Source organism: Salvelinus namaycush, chromosome 27, assembly GCF_016432855.1.
Source record: "Salvelinus namaycush isolate Seneca chromosome 27, SaNama_1.0, whole genome shotgun sequence".
Lineage (NCBI taxonomy): Eukaryota > Metazoa > Chordata > Actinopteri > Salmoniformes > Salmonidae > Salvelinus > Salvelinus namaycush.
Window position 1 is genome coordinate 18,272,297 of NC_052333.1, and position 6,000 is coordinate 18,278,296.

Genomic DNA, 6,000 nt, shown 5'->3' on the forward strand with positions numbered 1-6,000 from the left:
CACTGTGTATGTGTGCTAGTAAAGTAGTGGCACAGGTAAGCAGGAATTGTTAAGCTAATATGAGGATGTTCTCAAAAGTTAATAAATGACATCCCTACCATTGATTAGTGTGCTTTATCATGCCGTGCATCTCCTTTTTCGGAACAAACAAATGGAGCAGGCGGAGAGGCGGAGAGAGGCGAGGAAAGCAAAGCAGCATGTGGAGGCCTCTAAGACGCAGCTAACAGCAGGCGGCCACTCAAAAACCCAGAGCAACTGGAGTTGATAGATATTAGCACAAAAAAACTAAATTACTGCATCTCACACCATTTGGCTGCACTTGGGAATATAGACATTACAATTTGTCGGTGATCGAGAAAGTTGACTGTAGAATTCTGCTAGGCTCTAGAAGTGGATAAGATTTTTTCATTTTCCCCAACACAACTAGTTGTAGAAAGTTGAAAATCCTGAATCCCAAATAGTTCTAAGGCACCCGTTTTGCATGAAGCTTCCACGTACGGTATACAGTAGGTGCTGTTTGCTGTTTCCACGTGAGGTCAAGCAGACCTCTAAGAAGACTTTGGCTGAAGGTTCTCCCGATTTAAAGGATGTACAAGGACAAGGGACGTGTAGAGAGACAACTGTGACAGAGAGAAAAGGGGACGCTTAAAGGGATACTTGGGGAATTTGATACTCATAGACTTCCAGTCATTGCGCTAGCGCTAGTTGGCAACTTCCTTCAAACTGCACACAGACACATAAAAATGGAATCCACAAGTCCATCTGATTCTGGGAAAGTAGATAACGGGCCTCATTGCCAAAATCCCGAAGTATCCCTTTAAGGCTGAGGTTGAGGCTTCAGAAAAGAATGGATTTAAAAATGCAGAAAAAAGGCTAATCTGTCCAAATGTCGGTCTTAGCGGTTTTAGGAATGTACCAGCTAGTCTTCCTCTTCTTCATCTTCATCATACATTTTGGTCATCTTAATCTGAAAGTGTGGGTGTTGTGTTTCTGCACACAATGCTTCTAGCATTCATTACCCATAAACTGCAGTCTTAGAAAAAAGGGTTATATATACAGAACCTTTTGGTCCTCTGGACGACATTAAAGAACCCTTTACTGAAACAGGTTCCATATACAGTAAGCAGTGAAGGGAAAGAACTTTGAGGGTTCTATCCCTATACCCCAGAGTGTTATGGAGATTTTAGAAAACAGCTAACAAAAGATAGCCCAGTCACATCAAACTCTGAAATGACAGCTAACGTTCCCTTTTAATTTGTTTCAGCTGTTTTGCATTGACATAATGATGCTGCTGCATGACTTCGCCTGGTTAGAAAAATGGATAGCTGACTCCCAACACCGTTAATGCTGTATGGCAGACTGTCACGTTCTGACCATAGTTCTTTTGTATTTTCTTTGTTTTAGTGTGGTCAGGGCGTGAGTTGGTTGGGTTATCTATGTTTTGTGTTTCTATGTTGGGTTTGTCGTTTGGCCTGATATGGTTCTCAATCAGAGGCAGGTGTTTGTCATTGTCTCTGATTGGGAACCATATTTAGGTAGCCTGTTTTGTCTTTTGGTTTGTGGGTGTTTGTCTTCCGTGTCAGTGTTTGTCGCCACACGGTACTGTTTCGTTTGTTCATCGTTTATTGTTTTGTTTAGTGTTCTGAGTTTGAATTAAAAATCATCATGAACACTTACCACGCTGCGCTTTGGTCCGATCCTTCTACCACCACAGACGATCGTTACACAGGGGGAAGATCAAATTCATATTTTGCAACATTGTTGCAACGGTCTGAGTGGCAAACAGCAAGGTTCCTACACACCTGTGCTGTATAAAACTAAATGCTAGCTAGAAGCAAAAGGAAATAATAGCAAAAGTTTAATAAAAGCATACACTCTTGGATAAAAAATATGGGACCAAACTACTATAATACACATATAAGTGAATTTGTCCCAATACTTTTGGTCCCCTAAAATCGGGGTACTATGTACAAAAAATGCATTAATTTCTAAACGGTTCACCCGATATGGATGAAAATACCCTCAATTTAAAGCCAGTCTGCAATTTAACCTCATAGTCATTGTATCATTTTAAATCCAAGGTGCTGGAGTACAGAGCCAAAACAATATAAAATGTGTCACTGTCCCAATATTTTTGGAGCTCAGTGTAGAAACGTTTGATCAAGTCAAAATTTAACTGCCATTTCAAGTCAAAATTTAACTGCCATTCCAATTCAAAATTTAACTGCCATTCCAATTCAAAAATCAACTGTCATTCCAGCATGATGACGCAAGAGGACGGTAGTTGAACCAACTTGCAAGTAGTCTACTAATAAGCACATTATTTTTCAATGTATTAACCTGTTTGGGCTGCAGGGGGCGTATTGAGTAGCCAGATAAAATGTGCCCATTTCAAACGGCCTCGTACTCAATTCTTGCTCGTACAATATGCATATTATTATTACTATTGGATAGAAAACACTCTCTAGTTTCTAAAACCGTTTGAATTATTTCTCTGAGTGAAACAGAAGTCATTCTGCAGCACACTTCCTGACCAGGAAGTGGAATGTCTGAAACCGAGGCTCTCTTCTACTCCCTGCCTATACATGGGCATGATACGTAAGAGTCTACGTGCACTTCATACACCTTCCCCTGGGTGTCAAGAGGCGGTGAGAGAAGAAATTTCGTGTTTATCTTGGTCTGACGTTGAATACAGGCTCTTTGTATGACGTGTCCCTCATTTCCGGTACTCTGAGGAGCGCGCGCTGGACAGTGGGATTGCCTTCTGTTTAGCTGCCGTTATGGACGACCAATATCTCCGTCTTTGATTTTATTTGATACATGTGACCATATCATCGTAAAGTATGTTTTTTCAATATAGTTTAATCAGATTATTGAAAATTTTTCGGGAGTTTTGCCGTGTTCCGTTCTCTGACTTTGTTGACGATGGAGCGATTCGTGCCACCCGGCTAGCGCACGTGCTAAATGAAGAGGGAAAATGAACGTTCTAATTCCAAACAACGACTGTTCTGGACAAAGGACACCTTGTCCAACATTCTGATGAAAGATCAGCAAAAGTAAGAAACATTTTATGATGCTATTTCATATATCTGTTGTGCATGTGAACTAGTCGTGGGCGGCCAACGTTTGGGTACTCTAGCTATACCGAAGCTGCATATCATAATGAAGTTATTTTTTAGAATTCTAACACTGCGATTTCATTAAGAACTAATGGATCTATCATTTCCTATACAACATGTATTTTTTAGTTATGTTTATGAATAGCTATTTGGTCAGAATATGTGTGTCAGAAAAAGTGTCAGGAAAAATCCGGACGTAGTGGGGAAAAGTAGCTAAGTTAGCACACGGTGTAACCATTGATTTCAGCTCTAAATATGCACATTTTCAAACAAAACATAAGTGTATGTATAACCTGATGTTATAGGACTGTCATCTGAGGAAGAAAATCAAGGTTAGTCAAAAATTATATATATTTTGCTTGTTTGTTACGATCGCTTACTTTTGCTACTGGGAAATGGCTTGTCTTTCTGGCTATTGTGCTAAGCTAATATAACGCTATATTGTGTTTTCGCTGTAAAACACTTGATAAATCGGAAATATTGTCTGGAAACACAAGATGCCTGTCTTTCAATTGCTGTACACTATGTATTTTTCAGAAATGTTTTATGATGAGTAATTAGGTATTTGACGTTGGTGTCTGTAATTATTCTGTCTGCTTTCGGTGCAACTTCTGATTGTAGCTGCAATGTAAACTATGATTTATACCTGAAATATGCACATTTTTCGAACAAAACATAGATTTATTGAATAACATGTTATAAGACTGTCATCTGATGAAGTTCTTTCTTGGTTAGTTTGGTTGGTTCTTGGTTAGTTAGATTGGCTTTGTGCATGCTACCTGTGCTGTGAAAAATGTCTGTCCTCTTTTGTATTTGGTGGTGAGCTAACATAAATATACGTGGTGTTTTCGCTGTAAAACATTTTAAAAATCGGACATGTTGGCTGGATTCACAAGATGTGTACCTTTCATATGCTGTATTGGACTTGTTAATGTGTGAAAGTTAAATATTTAAAAAAAATATATTTTGAATTTCGCGCCCTCCACTTGAGCTGGCTGTTGTCATAAGTGTACCGACGTCGGGCTGCAGCCATAAGAAGTTAAGGAAAGCAAAGTTGATTCTTTAAGTCAAATATATGAAGCCAAAGTCACATGATAAACTATAGGCTAGATAAATAAAGTTGAAACGTTATTAGAATTTGAGCACATTTATAAACCTTGAGCACATTTATAAACCAGCTAAATCTTAGCTAGCTAAGTAGAAAAAGCTAAGCTAGTCACCTAACTCTTTAAAATGAACATAATTTTTTGTTATGGGATATACCGAATAGAGCTACAGAACCCAGCCTGACATGGGCAATTAGCTAATTGTTACTTTCATTTCATTTTTTAGTGTGGAGTCAATTGAGGGGACAATGTTTCATGAAGCCATTAGAAGACTGTTGCTGACTGAGAGGAGGTACTGTATAAATTATACATAATCAATTATATATAATAAGTCATGGTGATTCAATAGCCTAGTTAATCATTGTGTGACTTTTAACACACTTTATTATTTGCACAGAAATATCAGAGGCAGAGGATCTCTTTTGGCTGCTGCTGACAACAACTGCATATAAGTTAATCTTCTACATCATAAAAAGTATTTTGTCTTAATTTTGGCAGATTAATATTATTTCTGAAGATTAATTCATGTTTTTGCAATTTTTTTCTTGATCTCTGCTACCAGTCAGGCAACAACCCATACTGTACTGGCAGTAGGTAGCCCAGGGTCTAAGGAGTTGGACCTTAGCCACTGGATCAAATCCTGGACCGGTGCTCGAAAAAATGGACGGAATTGATCTGACAACTGGATGGCTCCTCTCTCCATCTGGGGTGCTGCACTGCAGCTTATACCTGTGCTTGTCTCTAATGAATTTGTCACGTCTCCTCCCGCTCTTCCCCTCCAGTGTTCGACGTCGCCGGTTTACTAACCACCGGTCCTGCGAACCATCATTACTCGCACCTGGCTTTCATCATTACGCGCACCTGCACTTCATCATTAAGCACACCTGGACTCCTTTACCTCACTCATTACCTCCCCTTTATCTGGAACTCCCTTAGGTTCCTTCCACAGGCAGTATTGTTTCTGTTGTTCATGTCTAGATGCTACTCCTACATTGTATCGTTCCATGTTATTTGTTATATTAAACTTACCACCTGCTTCTCGACTCCCAGAGTTTACGTTACAGAATACTGCCTCACAAAATGGAAGCAGCAGGAAATCAGAACATCTCCCAGACGGTCGACGAGCAGGATACCTACTTCGTCAACACCACGACCAGCTGGCACAACTGGGGATGGCTATGGAAGAGGTTTTTTGCAGTGTTCAACGTCTCGAACATACCTTCAACTAGCGGAGGATACTCTACCTTCAGTTGACCCAGGTTTCCAGCACACCAGCCCATTCAGCAACCTGCCCAGGTCAGCGATGCCCGTTTGTCCCTCCCGGATAAATATGACAACACTTAATTTAATGCTGTGGCTTCCTACTACAGTGCTCCCTCTACTTTGCACACCAGATGGGAGCTCCTACCACCGAGAGGTCCAAGGTTACCACTGTTATTTCTCTGCTGACTGGGTGGGCAAGGGGAATGGGCCGCAGATGTCTGGGAGAAAGGAGAGTAGGAGCTGGATTTGTATGAGGGGTTCATGGATCAGTTCGGACCGGAGGGCAGAGAGGTGGGGTGAGCGCCTACTCCATCTACGGCAGGAGGACCAGACGGCTGTCGAGTACGCACTCGCCTTCCGGACAGTAGCAGCATCCAGCGGATGGAATGAGCCGGCGCTTCGTACGCTATTCAGAAGAGTGAGACTGCGTGAGGAGGTTCAGACGGAACTGGCCTGTCGAGATGACAACTTCTCCTTTTACACACTCATCACGATGGCCATCCGTCTGGATA